The sequence below is a fragment of the Dromiciops gliroides genome, chromosome 2 (assembly GCF_019393635.1).
Source record: "Dromiciops gliroides isolate mDroGli1 chromosome 2, mDroGli1.pri, whole genome shotgun sequence".
In the NCBI taxonomy this organism is placed as follows: Eukaryota; Metazoa; Chordata; class Mammalia; order Microbiotheria; family Microbiotheriidae; genus Dromiciops; species Dromiciops gliroides.
Genome location: NC_057862.1, coordinates 608556565 through 608577473, shown reverse-complemented (window position 1 = coordinate 608577473; position 20909 = coordinate 608556565). Strand labels below are relative to the sequence as shown.

Below are 20909 nucleotides of genomic sequence, written 5' to 3'. Positions count from 1 at the left end.
GTGGCGAAGTGGATAGAGACTGGCCCTGGATTCAGGAGGACCTGAGTTCGAATCCAGCCTCAGACACTTAACACTAGCTGTGTGACCCTGGGCAAGTCACCTAACCCCAATTAGCTCACCAAAAAGAATAATGATAATAATAATAATAATAATAATAATTAAACGGGGGGGGTGGGTCAGCTAGGTAGTGCAGTGGATAGAGCACCAGCCCTGGAGTCAGGAGAACCTGAGTTCAGATCCGGATTCAGATACTTGACAGGTACTAGTTGTGTGAACCTGGGCAAGTCACTTAACCCCAATTGCCTCCCCAGAAAAAAAAACAAAAACAAAAAACCCCACCTTCTTGCACACAAATCCAATTAGAATAAAATAATTTTTTTTTTTAGGTGCTGGGGAAAGGAAACCAAGAGAGAAGTCCTTGGACTTCTCATGGGGAGAAGGCATGGCTCAGAGGTCTGAGATACCTATCTCCTCGAGTAGGAGACTGGCAAATCCTTTTATTGAGGACCATGGAATGATCATCCGACTGTGGAAAGTTCGATTATTGGGAGAGGACCATCCCCCACTGGTGGTGGCTGGGGGAAGTTGGGTGAGAGGGGGCTCTCTGATCTCTCAAGCCATCTCTGTACCCCTCATCCCACAAAGGCATCAGCCACACCTAATCTCATCTCCCCAAGGGGTGGGGGAGACTGGAATGAAGGGTGGTGGTCCTGGAGTTATCTCATTTCAGATCCTGTGCCTCTCTTCTCTTTAGGTGTGTCTGTCCTTTGGTTTAGTTTCTCAAGGAGAAGGTTCCTTGATTTCCCCCAGAAAACTTCTGAGGTATCCCAGACTCCTAACAATATGAAAGGCTTTGAATGACAGTTTTTTAAGTTGATCCTAGAGGTAATAGGGAGTCATTAATTAGCTATTTCTAGGAAAAGAAAGTCACAGGACTAAATATTCAACGACAGGAGAGAAAAACTGGATTGTAGGTTTGGAAGTAGTAGAAAGGGAATTAATTAATTCACAGCAGCCAACATTTACACGACACACTTAAGCATGTGCTGAGGTAGGACAGAACTCGGGTCTTTGTGACTTCCAAGACCAGCACTCTATGAACTTCACCACCTTGCTACCTAGTTCATTGCCCCATCTCTACCCCTCACATACTTGAAGGAGCTATCCAGAGGTCAAATATCTTGCTTAAGGTTATTTCTTGTTAGTCAATTAGCAGAGTCAGGACTACGACCTATATTTCTAACTGTACAATCCTTTTTTCATATCAAACTGCCTCTTGAAAATGGAGAAGCAGTTGCCAAGGAAATTTTGTCCACACTAAAGTCGCCTAAAAGAGGGAATTTGGTTAAGAGGAGACCAGAGGAGCAAATAGAAACCTATGAGGGAATTATATATGGCATTAGATATAAGTTGGTGCTTGGAATACAATGCAGCCTAAACCACACAGATTCTGTAAGGAACTAGAAAGAACCTTCAATAAGCAAATGAAAAATGTAGGAAGTGACACTAAGGTGACTGTAATTGTCTATTTAACAGACTGAATTGAGTAAGGATGCTGTATCCCCTGATATTTGCTTACCTATGCATAGTTTGTAGCTTCCCAAATCTGCTTAAACTGGACTGGAGTAAGAGAGTGTAGCAATTTAACTGGCAGGGTGAGAGCTTGTTGTGCTGAAGATTCATTATGAAGGATGATTTTACTAGGGGAGCCCAGATCCTAATTATACAGTATCAGGATGAGTGAGTAAGTAGTAGCACTTGAGTCCATTGACAGGGAAGGGACTTTCTGCTTGGGGATCCCAATCCCAGGGTCCTAAAAAGCCACAATGCAAAAGAATCCAATATTGAAGTATAGTTTTAAAATACTTATTTTTTGTTTGTTTTTTTAGCAGGGCAATGAGGGTTAAGTGACTTGACCAGGGTCACATAGCTAGTAAGTGTCAAGTGTCTGAGGTCAGATTTGAACTCAGGTACTCCTGAATCCAAGGCCAGTGCTTTATCCACTGCACCACCTAGCTGCCCCCTAAAATACTTGTTTTTAAAAGCAAGCTTTTGAACCCCAGGTTAATCTTTTGTTCAGAAGACAACTTCAAGCTCTGCCTCTCTGGCTTATAGTCCCTTTTGACCATGGGCCATCTCTGAACCTCAGTTTCCTCATCTTTAAATGTCAAAACTGGACTGGAAGGCCTCTGAGGCCCCTTCCAGCTCTAAATCTCTGATCCTGTGTCAATTAACCTTGCTGTCCCAGCCCCCTCAGACCATGTTGGGAGCAAGCTGTGTGTAGGAGCAATATCTACTAGGGTCTCTACCTTGTAGACTATCTGGGCTGCAAAACGAGAGGCTATAATTCCCCAAAGAGATGGGTTTGATAGACTGGATGGATGAATCATGGCTTCCAAGCCCATATGACCCCCAGGTTGGGGAGAGGTGGCAATCAGATCCCACCTTCAGGCTGGATCCCTGCATGATGGGTGGGAAGTTATAGCTGTAGGCTTCCCCTGTCATGCCACTGTAGGCAGATCAACTTATGAAATCTGAGCAGAAGATGCATCCAGCAAATGTGGCTATCTAAGCAAATAGGTACTCAGCTCAGTAAATGTAAGTCACCCTCTCTCTCTCTCTCTCTCATAAGATATTTTGGTTTTGGCTCCTGAAAGGGGATTGATAAAGAAATTGACAGCTATGGGAATGCTAGCACTGGGGCAATAAAGGCCTTTCACCTCTGCTGAAGGCTTAGACATTGCATAAGGTCTCTGCCCCCATTTGTATGTAAGGGGTGGTTGGGCACAGACAGGTTGTACCAAATGATCCCCAATGGGTTCCATCAGGGCAGCCTGGTTTCTAGTGGGTATTCTGAGGGACAGTCCTGAAGGAAATGGCATCATGCCCTTTGAGGAGTTGGAACTACTATAGACACTTATGTCAATCTCTCTTGTTTGGCACAGGGCCAAATGGAAATTCTTGGAGTTGGCCCAAGCCATGTTGTGAATTGAATTCCAAATAATACCAGTCTGGGAGAAGTACAAGCTATTTCCTCCATAGTAATAGAAATTCAAGAGGCTGGAATAGTTTTCTATACCAGCTTTCCTTAGAGTAACCCTATAAGGCCAGTAAGGACTTGGTAGCTTTGGAGAAAGTTGTCATACCAATTACTGAGGAAATTTTCCCAACCTCATTGATGTGGTAGACCAGATTGGGATTGTCAACCTTGTTAACGCCTTTATTTTCTCTATTCATGTGGCTGACATGAATCAAAATCAATCTGCTTTCACTTGAGAAGGAATCCAGTATAACTTCAATGTCCTTTTCCTGGGCTGCCTACCTCAACTCTCCCTCTTACCATCATAATATGGTAGGCAGAAACCTGAAAGAGGCCTCACTTTCATGTCTACTACTGTATTGGAGATGTTGACCAGACCAGACAGGACCACAGAGGCAGAAACCCTAGACCAGAAGATGATCCATATGAAGGCCAAGGTGTGGAAAATCAACCCTAAGAAAATCCAGAAAACAGCCTGCTCAGCCAAGTTTTAGAGACTGCACTAGATGGAGAGAGGCTTCCAGTGGCAGTCCATAACAAGCCAGCTTTGCTCAGTGCTGCAGCAGATATTGACAGTGGACAATAGCAAGAGAGGTCCAATAGAGTGGGCAGTGTCACAGGTATTGGTGATAGCAGTAGCAGCTATGAGAAGTGTCATGGGCACTGGAAGTCCGTAACATTGCTGTCAGTATTAAAAAACTGGTTATGACTTCCTCTGTAAACCATTGGTCCCATCTCTGTTACCCCTTTGGCTAACCCTTATTTACAGAGATCATTGTTTTGTGTGGTTCATTGAAGGCCACACACGTTGCAAGAAAGATGCCATGTTGTGAGTGGACAAATTCCCGTAACTAAGGGCAGGGTAGCTACCTTTGCCCAGTGGGCCTCCTAATGCCAATAAGAAAGACCACTGGGGCAGCTAGGTGGCACAGTGGATAGAGTACCAGCCCTGAAGTCAGGAGGACCTGAGTTCAAATCAGACCTCAGACACTTAACACTTACTAGCTGTGTGACCTTAGGCAAGTCACTTAACCCCAGTCACCTCACCAAAAACAAAACAAAACAAACAAACAAACAAGAAAGACCAGTAAGGCATGCTCCTGAAGCAACTGCTTTATCATACACCTGCCTACCAGAATCAGGTGTCCTATTTCACAGAAAGCTGAGCCTATGATGAATCAGTGCCGACCCTCTTAAGGGGAGGGCTCACCAGTTGAGCAGTTTTTTGGAGGCAGACTCCAGGAAGATTTACCCAATAAGGATGGACTGCTTTAGGACATAATCCTACCTAGTCCTCTCTAGCCTTTTCTTATTCCATCCCCTGCATGGGAGGATCCCCAAAGTCCTGTGCCCCCCCCAGGGTGGTCCATAGATCCTGGGAAAACAACCAAGGTTCCCCTCACTTAGATGATCTCTCCTGTGAGATGGCTCAGACAAATCCTTAGGAAGAGCTGTGCTGGTATCCACCAAATTAAAAAAAGACCCAAAGGATGATTTCAGATTCATAGGGAGGGTTTATGGAAGGTTAGGAGTAAGAAATGCACAGGAGAAGAAAGCATGGCCAAATTGCTAGCAAGTCTGCTCCAGGAGAGAGTGCCATTCACAAGGTCATGATGTAGCCTTTGTCATGGATCTGTGCTGGAGAAGAAGACATTGTGTTTTATTATCATTTGTCTTATGTGTATGATCAAAACCTAGTCACGATGAAAATTCTGCGATTTAGAAAATATACATTAAAGTCTTAGAACCTCAAAACTCAGAAAATCCCACGTCCAGTATACTTGAACTACAATAACACACTTTGCCAGTAGGTGCTGCCATCTAGGAGAAGGGGTGAAGGCGAGTCACTGGCGCCTTAAAAACCAGTCGCTTAGGGCAGGTGGGGCTCATTAGCCTTGGCAGGCAACCCTCCTAGGAGAAGGAAACCCTGATTTTAAACCTTCACTGCCTTGCGGTTATACCCATAAATGGGAAAGGCTTCAGGAATTAACCTTGAGGAAAAATCAGGAGTCGGAGTCCCTTAGGCAGTTGGATGTTGGACATCACATCCCTCTGGCAACTCCTGCAGTGGCACTGGTGCCAAACTGTATTGGCTCTGCCTCTCCTTTGGATCCACCAATGTCACGGAGAGGGAAAACCTGCTGCATGGGCAACAGCTTGTTTTCCAATTGATCTGCCCAGGCCAGCGCCCTGGAGAGAACACTCTAGCTACTCCTCATGGGGTAGATACAACACGGGATGCGGCAGTTACCGGTTATAAGTCACTCAGGAGCTGCGGTTCCCGTATCGGACTGCACAGCCACACTGTGGCCTGTGGTCGTCCGCGACTGGTGGAGGCCTACTACTACTGCTGCCGTCTAACCTGGGATAAACTTCAGCTTGGCAATCCCTATGGGTAATGTGACATGAGTTAGTTCCCTCTTTTAACTAGTTCTTTACGTTTTCAGTTCCATCGATCAGATCAAAAGCCTATAAAAATGTATCGCTTGAGGATACCTCTGCACTTTTCCTGGGATAGATAATCCCAGTTCTCCTGAGGCTTCTTCCCAGCTTCTATCATCTGTGCTGTTTAAAAAAAACAACCCTCTGGGGCTCTCCCCTGACTCCCCATCCAAATTCTCCCCAGGCCTCTTAAACTCTTGGAGGCCATAAATGGTTACTAGACTCAAACAAAACTTTGACTAATGATGAAGATAAGTGTTACCCAATAACTCCATTGTTTGTGGCTTCACTTTTGTTTGCCATTGAATTCACTGTGGAGTTATGGGTGTCTCTGCACTGGATGGTAATAATTGACAGACAAATCGAAGATCTAGCAGAATAAGGAAATGTAGAGCCAGGAATTACGCTTTCTTGGACCCTCAGTTAAAGTTGAGTTCATTTTAGTAGTAAGCAGTCTTCTTTTCTGCCCCTGAGAGCTCTGAATTGTCACTGGTTGTTTTCTTTAAAGGTTGGAAAATTGAGGACATTAGGGTTTCACCTTTCTTGGAATCTCATTATACGTTTTCTAAAGGCTGAAGTAAAAGAGCCAATCATCCACCCCCAGGAAGACAGAATCCCTTTCTTTGTTTTTTGTATCCGATAGGTGTTCTGAGATTCCCTGTGTCTCCCATGGACATAAAGACAATTGATCTTTTTATCCAAGACCAATCCAAACATCCCAATTAGCTTAAGTTTTCATTACTAACACTTTACAGGAAAGGTTTTTGTCTTCATTCTGAAACATTCTCTTTTAAATCAGAAGCTTAACAAGATCATGGGGGGGGGGGCAGCTAGATTGCGCAGTGGTTAAAGCACCGGCCTTGGATTCAGGAGTACCTGAGTTCAAATCCGGCCTCAGACACTTAACACTTACTAGCTGTGTGACCCTGGGCAAGTCACTTAACCCCCATTGCCCCGCAAAAAAAAAAAAACAAAACAAAAAACAAGATCATCGGGGATTTATTTTGAAGTTCATGATCACCCAGTGAAAGCTCTCTAGCATATACTGTTCAAGGAAGTCAATGAAAACTAATCAGTTTTCCCCAAGAACTCCCCCTTTTAAATAAGAGTGTTATATCCCACCCCAGGACATCAAAGATTAGAGTTGAGAGCCTGCCACTATTATTTTGTTTTTCCATACTCTCCTTGAACTTTCATATGTGCCCTCCCCAACAAAACCATAGGAACAGGGGGAAGAGCATCCTTAGGTATCAACATCCTGCTTTCTTTCTGTTTTGCACCAAGGTTTTAATAGATTTTAAACTCTGAATTGAATGTCTATCTGAGATTACAAAGGAAGCCTAAGTACCTTGTTCCATCTTCGACTATATTCTTCATGTCCAGGTTGATTCATTCAGGGAGTTGCAAGTTATTCAGAAATATATTATTTAAACTCCTTAGATACTTTTTTTAAAAATTTGCACACATATCCCCATGATTCTTATGGCAAAAGGAAGGCCAATTTATTTCAATGTGCTCATTATTGTGGCACCCTGCAGAAATGTCTATTAAACAAGTTACTTTTTTTTTCATAAGCTTGCAAACTCATAAGACAATAGCATGGTCTTTTAATAAAAGAAAATAAGTGCCAAAATTGAACGCCTGGTCCTGATATTTTCCCAGTGTTTCAGTATATGAACACTGGAAGTTTAAGTGTTTCCCATAGGGCAAATAATATCTGGATAAATCAATTGAGTAGCAGTTGCACATAATTGGCATTTCAGTATGTGGCACAAGCAGCCATTCTAACATAGAAAGAAAATGGTTATATTCTTTGTGATGGCCAAAAATAAATTTTAATAAGTATTCACTGTGTGACTATGTTTAATTTCTAGAATGTGTTGGTGTGTTTCTTTTATTTCAAAATTACAGGCCATCATTAACTTCCCTGTTGGTTTGTGTATAATGAAAAACATTTTTTAAAGGAATTAGAATTAGTGCCCCAGAAAGGATACTGGGATGGGATACTGACATGGGAGCCCTGGGTTCTAATCTCAGCCTTGTGTGATGATTAAAAATATGAGAGACATAGTTTCTGGGCAATTTAATCATTTTATTAACAGGCCAGCAGGGTATTAATAAAAGGATGCTCTATTGTCCATCTCTCAGACCATAGACCCCTAATGGCAGTGGGATCTCAGTTTATATACCCCTTCTGTTGTTGTTTGTCCTTCGTTCTCAAATAGGGCCATGACAGATGTCATGACCTACACTGAATTGGATTTAAGTGAGGGAAGGCTATGCAAAGTCACCAGACTCACTCTCTCCTCCAGAACCACCTGGGTCCAGTGGCAAGTTATATTATCAGGATGACTGGAAACAGCCCCAGTTGTTTAAGGCAATTGTGATTAATTGGGTTGTCCAAGATCATACAGCTAGTTAAGTGTCTGATGTCAAATTTGAACTGAGGTCCTCCAAGTTAAGGGCCAGTGTTCTGTCCACTTCACTACACACACACACCCTTCTAACTGTAGGAGGTCCATCACAATCACATAGATAACAATCAAATCTAATTAGCTGACATAATTTGGAGGTGTGTTATATTGGGGGGGCAGGGCAATGAGGGTTAAGTGACTTGTCCAGGGTCACACAGCTAGTAAGTGTCAAGTGTCTGAGGCTGGATTTGAACTCAGGTCCTCCTGAATCCAGGGCTGGTGCTAACTCTTCCTTACCATGGTCTCTTGTCTCTTTCCCCCTTTTCTAAAGAAATACACCATGGTATGGTTCATTCCTAAGCTCAGTGCTGTAGACCAGTGACAAAGAAAAATTTTATCATTGAGATTGAAAAGACTCTAAGCTAAGCCTCCAAAGTTGAACCAAGAGAAAAAGTTTTTTTTAAAAATCTGCCCATTTTAGGCTTTCCTCTACCCTCCTGCCTCTGCTAACAACCATTTGTTTATGAGGCCACTGACAGTATTGACTGTTTGCCAAGGCCATTTGCCCGAAAAATCAATTATGAGTTCAGAAAAGACTGTCCAGCAGTTCAGTCACATATAACTGGCCAATCAGCAATTCCATACTTTCTAGGCTAATCTTGGAGTGAAACTGTTAGAAAGTTTCATCAGAGATAGATTGTTTCCTCTATGTGAACAAAAGGAAATCAGCCTCAAATTTCTTCATGTCTACAGGGCTGTCCTGATGCTACCACACAGACACTGGTGCATAAACCTTATTGACAGCTAGTGTAGCACCAGAAAATCCATAGTTCCAGTGGAGTGTCCAGACCTAGGTGAAGGCCTAGGAATACCTGGGAGAAGGACCCTTGGCAGCTTTCATATTCCCCGTACTTTGTACCAATCCTGTGGCTGTCCTATAATCATCAATAAACCGCACTGTTTTATATTGGAGTTTGTTTTCATCTTTTAGCTATGCAGAAATGACATTTACTACGTAACTGTATTTTGAGAAAGTATTTGTTATTACAGGCATCTAGGTCGTGTGGTAGATAGTACCGGTCCTGAAGTCAGGAAGACATCTTCCCCCTTCCACTGTGAGGCCGGTTGCCATGAACAGCGTGGGAGAGGCCTGCGCCGACATGAAGCACTAGTACGACCAATGCTTCAACCGCTGGTTCGCCGAGAAGTTCCTTAAGGGCAACGGCTCCGTGGACCCCTGCACCGACGTCTTCAAGCGCTGCCAGCAGTGCGTGCAGAAAGCCATAAAGGAGAAGGAGATTCCCATAGAAGGGCTGGAGTTCATGGGCCATAGCAAAGAAAAGTCAGGAAGCTCTTCATGACCTTGTGAGCAGTCTTCAGGATGACCTTTTCAACTACAGAAATCAAGACATCAAAGACTGGTCTCCAAAGATGACCGTGGATTCAAGCTTATTTACAAAAGAGTCCTCTAGACCTTTTATCAAGCATGGAATAAGAGAACATTTCTTCAGATGCTCAGAATGTAACTTGGTCTGCTGCGCTTGGAATACGGTTGGCCTATAAATAAACGAGTCAGGCTGTTCGGAACTCTGGATCCCTGCTGCTAAATATTAAATAAAGGTTTGGGTTTGGGCTGGGTCCCGTCCCCCCCCCCCTCGCCCCAAGTACATCAGATGCTCTGGGAGTGACTCCAGTATTTAAACAGCAACCATTTTGTTGGGATAAAGATCGAATAATGGTTAAAGATGTGGATGGAGCTGGCCAAAAAGGGCCTTTTAAGAGACAACTGCCAGCTTTTAAAAAGGATTCAGGTGGAATAAAAACAGAAAGTACTTGACGGCTTCTAAGAAACCATTTTGAACTCCCAAAGGTTGGTACTAATACTAAGCACACAAATTAAGGTGACTTCTAGTTTCCTATAAATCTTGTCCATTTAGCTTTGATGGTATTAAAAATGCAGAAATCTGATTTTCCTGATCCATGAGTGATAATAGTGACTACAAAAACAAAAAAAAAATGTGATGGAAAAGGCACCTCTCACAGCTGAGCTATATGAGGGAAGAGAGTTTACAGGACTTCTTGAATACTTGTACATGGTTGAGATGAAAGGAATAGTTTGCTTTATTTGCCCATCATGTTCTGTAACATTTGAAATCCCAGAAGTGGAATAAATAACTGCTTTTTGGTTTATAAAAAAAAAGACTCATCTTCTTGAGTTCAAAATCTGGCCAGACACTTACTGTGTGACCTTGAGCAAGTCATTTAACCCCATTTGCTTCAATTTCCTCATCTATAAAATAAACTGGAGAGGGAAATGGAAAACCACTCCAGTATTTTTTAAAATTTTTTTTAAGTGAGGCAATTGGGGTTAAGTGACTTGCCCAGGGTCACACAGCTAGTAAGTGTTGTGTCTGAGGCCGGATTTGAACTCAGGTACTCCTGACTCCAGGGCTGGTGCTCTATCCACTGCGCCACCTAGCTGCCCCCACTCCAGTATTTTTGCCAAGAAACCCCAACCAAGATCATTAAGAGTCAGACACAACTGAAAAATGACTGAAGAACAAAACACCTGTACCTGAATTCCTCTGTGAAAGCCAAGGTATATATAACACAAGGTATCTATATCTCCACAAATTGTCCTGTATTTTATAATCACTAGTAGGGCATGCTGTTCCTCTTCTTTAAATCCTCCATTATTAATTATCAGCAAATGTCCCCAAGGATGCACAATGAAACTGTGATAAGCTGCTTGGTGCTGTTCTTCTGGTAGTGCCATCTCAGTTCTGCTAGGCGGGGCTGTGGATACAGCACTGTGGGGCTTAAAGTCTGAAAGACCTGAGTTCACATGTGGTCTTAGACCCCTATCAGCTGTGTGACCCTGGGCAAGTCACTTAACTTCTGTCAGCCTCATTTTCCTCATCTGTCAAATGGGGATAATAAAAGCATCTACCCCTAGGGTTGATGTGAGGGTCAAGAAAATAATATCTGTAAAGGACTTAGTGACTGATGCCTAGAAAATGCTCAAAATATGCTTATTCTTTCCCCCTTCTCATATGTATTGCTGTTCTTGATGGTTGTGCTGACATTGGCCTCAAAGGAGTTTACATTCTAGGAGGGGAAACAGTGAATAAAAATACATACAGCTGAAAATTAAATATGACCGTATATGGAGGGGATCAAATTAGTTTGATCCATCAGCTTCCAGTCCAATGTCCCTACAATCTCCACTTATTCATTTGCTCCATACATTAGTAGCATGTTAAAAAATTTTCTAGGGGCAGCTAGGTGGCATAGCAGATAAAGCACCAGCCCTGGATTCAGGAAGACCCGAGTTCAAATCCGAACTCAGACACTTGACACTTACTAGCTGTATCACCCCGGGCAAGTCACTTAAGCCTCATTGCCCTGCCAAAAATAAATAAAAAATAAAAATCTAATATCTGTCTTCATCGACCTTGAAATTGTATCGAAAACCACACTACATTTTCAAAAACTTAACATTAACATACTTCTCATTAAATTCCATGCTGATAAATCTCACTATTTCAGCTGGAGCCTGGGAGACTAATGGGGATGATCGAATCCTATGGGTTAATGAGAATGAGAGTATAGACAGTTAAGTCAAAGGTTCAGAATCATACCCATTTGACCACCTGTTTTCCTATAAAATGAGAAGAAGATTTGAAATGTGGCTTGAATGAGATAGAATGGTGTAAGTATATCATGATGTAGGTCTCCATGCCCATTCAAGTCTCTTCATTTGCTTACCCCACCTAAACTTCCATTGCTTCTCTTCAGCTCTCCAAAAGTTTACACATCCTTCAAAACCCAGACCACGTTTCTCCTCCATGAAATCTTTCCTGACTACATTCCAATTGGTACTTAGTATTTCCTCTAATTATCTCATGTAGATCTGTCTCACTTTTTAACTAGACCATGAAGTACGCAAGGTTAGGGACTTCCTCATTAACTTTTCTATCTTCTTCCCACCTTCCCCTAGCACTTAACTCAATGCTGGACACATAATAGGTGCTTAGTTTAATTGTTAATCAACATAGGGAGCAGCATGCACTGTAGAAACTAGTTTGTACAGGGATTAAAATACCACTTTATAGAGAATTTTCAAGTTTGAGAGTCAACGAAGTATGAAATGGTGAAGTTCCCTTACCACCTTTGCTATTTTGGATATTTAACAAGATTCTTCCTTTTTTAGGGAACATCTAAATTGTTGTTTTTGTACCATATTGTTGATCTGCTTGATTTAAAATTCATTCCTCATTTACTAATGACAAATTGGTCTAAGTGCATTCTCTACCTGGAGTTAGAATAGCTTTTTTTGGTTTTGTTTTGTTTCATTTTGGGCAGGGCAATGAGGGTTAAGTGACTTGCCCAGGGTCACACAGCTAGTAAGTATCAAGTGTCTGAGGTCGGATTTGAACTCAGGTCCCCCTGAATCCAGGGCCTGTGCTTTATCCACTGTGCCACCTAGCTGCCCCCTAGAATAGCTTTTTAAAAAAAATCTCCCTTTATAAAAACTGCCAGTAGGTTATTGCTCTCCCCTCTCTCTACACACACACACACACACACACACACACACACACCCCTTTATTCATTTTCTAGAAATGTCCATGCTGGGGCAACATTACTTATCCAGACTGAAAATACCTTCTAATTGTCTGTCGATGGAAAATTACAAACTTGTTTAAAAACCAATCGGTTGAGTTGTTTCTCCCCTTCCATGTATTCAGAGAAAAGGATGAAGGTACCATTACTCAGGGCCCCTAAGATCTGCCTCCTGCTTGGAAACTGTTTAGGTTTGATTGCATTGCATTATTGGAGGCATCATTACTAGCTTAACCTCTCAAAGGTTTTCGGTTGCTGTTTTATTTAACTATACTGATTTCACTGCCTGCAGAGGCTTCTAGGCAATGATTCCCCCAGCGGCATGAATGAGCTGCCCAGCATCACTGCAGAAATACATTATGGCTGAATTTGCCCAGGGAGTTTGGAAAGACCTCAGGTCTTTGGAGCAGGAGAATGTGTTTTTCCTTTGTTTTAGCTGGCAGTCAGAGCCTCTGGCATTTTAAAGTGCGAGTCATTAGTGTCCATCGGGCTGACGTTAATATGTCTGAGTTTCAATCTCCGGACACTTTCCAGTTGTTTCTGCCACAACAATCTCTGTCATCTCAGTGCTTTCTGAGTCCCCCGTGAATTCAGGAAGCTTTGCAGTGCCAGCAGGAATCACCACAGACTTCAAACAAACCAGCTGCTACCTGATTTTCTCTCTAAGCAGTAGAGGGTCAAAGTCATCCCTAATGAAGCCTTCAAGCAGATGAAAAGGTGGGGCTTCTATTGGTATGCCCAAAATCAAGCTGAAAGAAATGAGATTTTATTTTAAAGGGAAAGTTTCCCCTAAGAAATGAATTGCTGAACTCCTTGCAGATGTGGTGGTGATAGCAGGGCAGAAGTCCACAGGACTGGCATGGAAAATTGCATGCGATGTTTTGGATAGAGTGGTCAGTTTTTCTGAATTTTTTCTTTTTCCATTTTTCTGTTTTAATCTTTGTCATAAGAAATGACTTCCTTGGAAGGAGAGGAAGGAGAGGTCCCCGGGGAAATCTAGGACTTAGAAAGACAAAACCAAAAGATATTAATAAAAATCTATCTTAAAGAAGAAAAGAGTCAGTGAAATGTTTTCAAACACAATGTCCAAATACACATAGACAAGTATTAGAAAGTCTTGACACGTTCATAGGATTTCCCCCCTCGTTTTTAAATTTGTTGTTGTTTGTCCCTCGTTCTCAAAGAGGGCCATGACATCAGGAGGTGGTGTCATGACTTGCAGTGAATTGGATTTAAGTGAGGGAGGGCTATTTTTAAATTTAGGAATTGATTCAAACAGGCTGGTAAACTTCAAGTGGTGTGATGTGAGTCATATTCAGCAACAACATCTAAAACTAGAGGGTAGGAGGAAGAAAGAAATGAGGTCTGCCAGAATGCAAATTAAAACAAAGCTCTTGATCAATTGGAAATGGTCCAGGAGAGCTAGATGAACCAGAAAACACTCATAATGAATGGATGTGAGGGATGGGAATGTTTCAGAGCAACAATGGAAAGAGACCAGGATTTCTGGTTCTCTCTCAGTCATCCTAGAACAGCTAGACTGAGCTTCCTTCAGGGTTGTCCTGAGCATCTGCCTAGCTCCTTTTTTTTTTTTTTTGGAGGGGCAATTGGGGTTAAGTGACTTGCCCAAGGTCACACAGCTAGTAAGTGTTAAGTGTCTGAGGTCAGATTTGAACTCAGGTCCTCCTGAATCCAGGGCTGGTGCTATATCCACTATGACACCTAACTGCCCCTAGCTCCTTTTTTTTTTTTTATGAGCTATCCCTGACTGCCCCCATTTCCAAATGCCACTCAGCATCCTTCCCTCCAGCCCTTCAACAGCTATGACAATGAGAAAGGGAAAAAGATGTTGTATTGCCCCGAGCCAAATCAAAAGGCAAAGAGTTTTGGAGGTTCTGGCCAATTTTTTTTTTTTGGTCATCAGGAAAACCAGGAGTATTAGGGGCTAGTATTGTTCCAGGTTTATTATTCAAAAGGAAATGCTTGGGATTGGGCTAAGCATTATCTCATCAACATTCAAGACCCACGTTGGAGGTTAGCTAAGAAAACAGCCCAGATCAGAAGAGGGAAAGATGGAAGCCGATCCTGGAATAAAATGAAAACAGAGTTTCCTTAATTGTTCCATTCAATTCTTGCTAGTGAATCTTCCTTCTCCAACACTTTACTGGCATATAAATGCCCTGATTATAATTCTGCACCAAATCCATGTAATAAGGGATGATTAACAAAGGCTGCTTGATCTTCTGGAATAGAGCACCTCTCATCAAAGTCAGGATATACATCCATATTATATTTTACTTTTTTTCAGGAGTACTACCACCTCAGGGCTGCTCATCCACCTTTGGTGTCCTAATGGTCACCCAGCTCTCACCTGTGACTCCAAGAAGCAGTACCACGTGCAGCAGCCACACCCTGGTAAAACTATCTCAGCGGTTGGGCTAAACCAGGTTGAGGTTAACCCACAGGACAAGGCTCAAACCTGTCGGCGAGTTAGGGAAATGTCTATCCCAAGCATATGTAGACATTCCCCAACGAGCACAATTTGTTCCAAGGCCATGAAAGTGGTTGAAACAGGCACTGTGGAGGCTTAGAGCTTAGTCAAACATTGAAGACACAAAGGTCATCAGTTGTATCCCAGGTCATTGCCAGTTGATTTGACTTTTTTCCTGCCATTGGACTTTGTTCAGTTGTGTCCAACTCTTCATAACACCATTTGGGGTTTTCTTGCCAAAGATGCAGGAGTGGTTTGCCATTTCTTTTCTTTTCTTTTCTTTCTTTCTTTTTTTTTTTTTGGTAAGGCATTTGGGGCTAAGTGACTTGCCTAGGGTCACACAGCTAGTAAGTGTTAAGTGTCTGAGGCCAGATTTGAACTCAGGTCCTCCTGACTCCAGGGCCAGTGCTCTATCCACTACACCACCTAGCTGCCCCCTGCCATTGGACTTTGATGATTCAGGAAGAGAGTGAGGCCTTATGATGCCTTTGCACAGCATTGCCTCACTTAAACCCAAGTCAATCCATCATCCATAATGTTGTTGGTCCTCTTCAAAAACAAAGAACAAAACTCATTCCACAAATTTTTATTTCATAACCGTGATATATTTAGCTCTATGCTAGGTACTATGTCAATATGTGTAGCTGAGGAGGATGGGAGTGAATAAGCAACAAAGAACGATAAGAAATTATGCTGACTAGTTCTACTACACATTTATTCCCTTCCCTTGACCCTGATACCCCTTCATTCTACCATACTATTTCCTTCCCTTTGCTGCCAAACTTCTAGAAATAGTAGTCTAGACTTGATGCTTCTATTTCTTTACAACCCACTTACCCCTCAACTCTCAACACATTCTGGCTTTGATTACCACTACTATACTGAAATTGTTCTTTCCCGGTAACTTCCTGTAACCTCCTTATTACCAAATCCAGTATTTTTTTTTTCTTCATCCTCCTTAACCTCACCAAAACATTTGACAATCCTTGTTTTCCATGACATTGCACTCTCCAAGCTATCCTCTACCTCTCTGATCATTCTCTGTCTCCTTTGCTGACTCTTCAACTTCCTGTCCTTTAGTAAAAATCTCTTTGGCAGCTGAGTGGTGGATTGGTCAAAGTGATAAAACGCTTGAGGCAGGGAAGCCAATTAGGAGACTGTTGGGACAGTGTAGGCAAAAAGGTGATGACAGCCCAAAGTAGGGTGGTGGCTATGTGAGTGATGAGAAGGATACAAGCATAAAGGGCAGCTAGGTGGTACTGTGGATAGGGTACCAGTCCTGGAGTCAGGAAGACCTGAGTTCAAATCCTGCCTCAGATACTTACTAGCTGTGTGACCCTGGGCAAGTCACCTAACCCTCTTTGCCTCCATTTCCTCATCTGTAAAATGAACTGGAGAAGGAAATGGCAAATAACTCCAGTATCTTTGCCAGGATATTATAGAGGTAGAAATGACAGGATTTGGACACTGACTGAATATGTAGCATAACTGAGAGGAGTTGAAGATGACACTGAGGTAGCTAGTTCCTTTCATCTTTTTTCCTAGGCTTAACTTCCAAGCTTCTTCCCATCACCATGGTCCTTCCTCTAAATCATCCCATTTCCCCTGCCTGACTTTGGCCTAGATTCCATCTCTGGTACTGGAATCTTATGTAGGGATGGTGTGTCCAGGGCTGGGTGTAACAGGATTAATGCTTCTCAAGACTTCTTAGTCCCAGTGCCCAGATAGATCCACAGCAATGGCAACACAGTGGCAGAAGAAAGCAGCATTTCGAGGATACTGTTACGGTAAAAGAAGGCTGTCTCAGGAATAGAAGGAGTGTGAGAAAAGCTGCCTGCCTATTGTTCCTCTTTGTAGTATGTTCTCTGTCCTTTGCTGGGCTAACTTCCCTGCTCTAGACCCTGCCACAATCTCCTTCCCCACATCCTACCCACACCCATGGATGTGGTCAATCCATGAACTCGTCACAGCACCCTATTACTCTCTTGCCTTACAATTTGGGTCATGTTCTTCATACTCAAGGGGCGTTCTTTTCCTCCAGGTATATTAATGGCCCAGGCAGCTAGGTAACATTTCTGACAGAATGCTTGGGTGTAAAGCCAAGAAAGTCAGGTAGTATGAAGTTGAGTTCAAATCCAGCCTCAGATACTTTGTAGCTCTGTGACCCTGGGCAAGTCACTATCTATCTTTTTTTTTTTTTTTTGGTGAGGCGATTGGAGTTAAGTGACTTGCCCAGGGTCACACAGCTAGTGTCAAGTGTCTGAGGCCACATTTGAACTCAGGTCCTCCTGAATCCAGGGCCGGTGCTCTATCTACTGTGCCACTTAGCTGCCCTTGATATCTATCTTAAGTCGCTACCTATCTGCCTTAATTTCCACAAATTAATTTCCTCCTAAAATTCCTTAATTTCCTATAAAATGGTGATAATAATAGCACCTACCTCCCAGGGTTGTCATTGAAGATCAAATGAGATATTTGTAAAGTGCTTAGCATAATGCCTGGCACATAGTAGTGTGAGGGCCAAAATTTGATATACTGAGCATTATTTGGGTGACTCACCTTAATATTGGGGTCCTGGAAATATGAAGGACCTTTAAGGTTTAATCCTCCCCTCTGAACAGCCCTTTTTTAGATATTTCTCCCAGGCCAATAAGAAAGGAGCCTCTAAGCTTTAGTTCACAAAAGGATCAGATTTTATTACTTGAGAACTAATAAAACAACAAAGGTGAAACTAATAAAAATCAAAGATAAGGAAATGGGAAAATAGAAATACAGATGACTATTATTAACTCTAAACTTAACCTATGTAACCCCAGACTGATTTCCAATTAAGCTAGTTCAAAGGAATTTAGGGTTTTCCATCATTAACTCACCCATGCCTGACCAGTCAGTCTAAAGTTGCTTGCATGCCACCAACTCAAGGGCCCCAGCAGAAAGAAGGAAGCCAGCTAGAATACCGGAAGTAGCCCGCCTCCCTTCTGGGAGCATTCAATCTCCCCTCTGCCAAAAGGGGAGGTCCTTCAAAAAGCTGCCTTTGTAACCTCGGGGTGGGCCAGGTGTGGCCCCTCCCAGATGAGTTAGCTAAAAAAGGGAATATTAATCTTTACTCCAAATAATTTTTACCACATTACCCCGCTTTGTTTCTTTGGAAAACCCGTATGGGTTTGTTCAATGAAACAGCCAAAAATACCAAAATATAATACCCTATTCTAGCAAACAATATAGAAAAGGGAGAGAGAAAAGTTTTGTCCAGAGGCCCCTCATGAACCGACGCTTTAACATTAGTCTTGCAGAGGGAGGGCATCTGAAGAGAGTACATGTTACGGATGGTGTATATAATAACAGAAGGAAAAAAAACAACAAAACAGAACTGTTCGTTTAAAGTCTCTGAGCTCTTGTCTTCTTGGAGTGTTAAGATGTCACCAGGAGAAAACTGGACTCTGGTCTGGTCTCTGGTCTGGAAAGCTGGACTCTGGTCTGGACTCACTTCTTTAGCTGTTGAACTGCTGGATTTTTACTAATCCTAAGCATAGCATTGTCAATCAAATCAAATTAATACATTCCATTACATTCCCCTCCTTTATATAATACAGGGTTGAGGTAGTTATGCAATCTATAACACTTCTTACCACCATGTGTCTGGATCAAAGCCAAATTTAGTAATGTGTTCATGACACCTGAAAATGTTATGGAAAGTTACCATACCACATCTCATGGTTCCAAGACATCCAGTAATTGTTCTAGGCCACAGGTGGATGGATTCTGACCATGCCATTAGACTGAGTGAAAGAAAAAGAAAACAAGTTAAGTTAAACTAGGTAATTTTAGGAGGGAGAGAGGAAGGAACTGGACTGTGTCCAGCAATTGTGGTCTACATAGTTGCCATCATAAGCAAACCATGGACTTACGTGTACCTGTCTCTCCTCCTGTTGTACATATATTCTCTCCAGGGCCTGCATCAAACTCATTGTAAGAGCAGTTAGTCTCTGAAATGATAAGTTTCCATAATTCATAAATCTCATATTAATTTCACCAAAGACAATATGGTGGTAAAAATGCATGTTGTGCTGCATAACTGAGGATATACTTGTAATATCTACAATAATTCCAAACCATACCCAGAGTATAATGACATACAAATGATAAATGAATGTAAATAGCTGATAATATCAGACATTATTACGTAATCTTTTTTCTTTTTTTACCACAGTAGGTGCTTATTTCCTTCTTTCTGCCCCAATCACCATCCCTCCTAAACAAGGCAGGGGTTTGACACCAAGATCCTTTTTTATGTGTGCCTTAGTAATTGTCTAGACCAGAGATTCTTTTTTTTTTTTTTAAGATAAACCAACCATTTTATTTTCCTCTGATTAGTTCAGGAATTTTGATAGGCAGATAGAGCTTTACATTGGCTTTGAAGGGGGTCTGGGGGCAGCACCAGCAGGTCTGAAGCAGGGTGGGGTGTCCGATCCTTTCGTGCCTCACGAGACCAATTCCTTACTACCTTGCTGTGGATCGCGCAGCTCACACAGAAATGCAGCTTCACATACAGTTTGGGGAGCACATAAGAGTCGAAAACACTGGCCTCGGAAATGTCCCTGACGGCCCACGGCTTCCATGATGTTGCGGATAACGAACTTCTTGATGGTCTTATCCTTGGGCACACAGTGGGCGCAGCAGATGGGCTGCATGTGGCCATGGCCCTTCTTGGTGCGCCCGTTGTTCCTCCTCTTCTTGATCATCTTGTAAGTCAGAAGCTGAAAAAAAGCTAGACCAGAGATCCTTAACCTTTTTAGGGCCATGGAACCCTGTGGCAGTCAGTCTAGTGAAGCTCCTGGATGGGTGTGCCTTCTCAGAAAAATATATCTAAACACATAAAACAAAATACATAGAATTAGAAAGAGAAAAATTAAATGAAAATGAAAATGTAATTTTTTTCTCCATTCAAGCTTATGAACCCCAAGGAAATATCTATATAGCCCCTTGGGGGTCCATGGACTGCAAATTAAATACCCCTGGTCTGGAATAGCACCATAATGGTGCCCTGGGAACAGTGCTTCGTTTTCATTTTCCTTAAATATGATCTCTCTTAGACTCAGTCTGATTCCTTTCAGCTCAAGAGAGCTGACCTGAAGGCTCAGTGAGAATACTGAACAAATGAATCATGTTTGTAAACTCCTCTGGGATCCCTGGAAAAGAAGAAATGCTCCTCGGATTTGATCACCTCCCAGCTGGAGCCTGCAGAGTTAAGGGGAAAACAAGCCTCTGGGTAATGGCTGGGTGATGATGAATGCTCTCTTTTGTCTCGAGATACTAATAGTTCTAGATTCAAAATCTTTTCTCTCTTTGACTGGACCCAGATATAATAAAACAAAAAACTTACAGCATATAATTTGGCATTTTACTGGTATGTGAGGCTTACAAAAATTTTGCTCTCCCTGACAAGGCTCAGAGAATTCTATCAAAATAAATCTCCGAAGGAAAAAAGACCTCTTTTTAAGTCTATGAGAAGCCTTTTCAAGAACAAAAATAACACTTAAAACTGATATTTTGTATATCTTCTTTTTCATCTCCTCTTTAAAAGAAATTCTGCCCTTTCTGAAAAAATAAAATAAAATAAATGGGTAAAAAAAAATGTCAGGAAAAAAATGTCAAATTTTCACCTACTATAAAGAGAATGGAAATTTCCCCCAACACTTTACATTAAATTTTAAAGATCTTTGGGTACAGTTTGAGCCATACTCAAAGTTCCAGAATTCAGACCCACGATTCTGCTTGTCCATATGTCTCTCTGGCACAACAGATTTGTCTCACCCTATTCTCTTAAAAGTCTTTATGACCATTTTCCTACAGGAGCTTACATATACTCTAATGCCCTTATGACTTGGGTTGGATGGCT

At 42.1% G+C, this 20909-nt stretch overlaps 2 pseudogenes; one reads left to right on the top strand and one right to left on the bottom strand.

The window, feature by feature from the left end:
* Positions 1–9026: 9026 nt before the first annotated feature.
* Positions 9027–9462, top strand: LOC122743506 (annotated as a pseudogene).
* Positions 9463–19261: 9799 nt separating this feature from the next.
* On the bottom strand, positions 19262–19853 carry LOC122739717 (annotated as a pseudogene).
* Positions 19854–20909: the final 1056 nt, after the last annotated feature.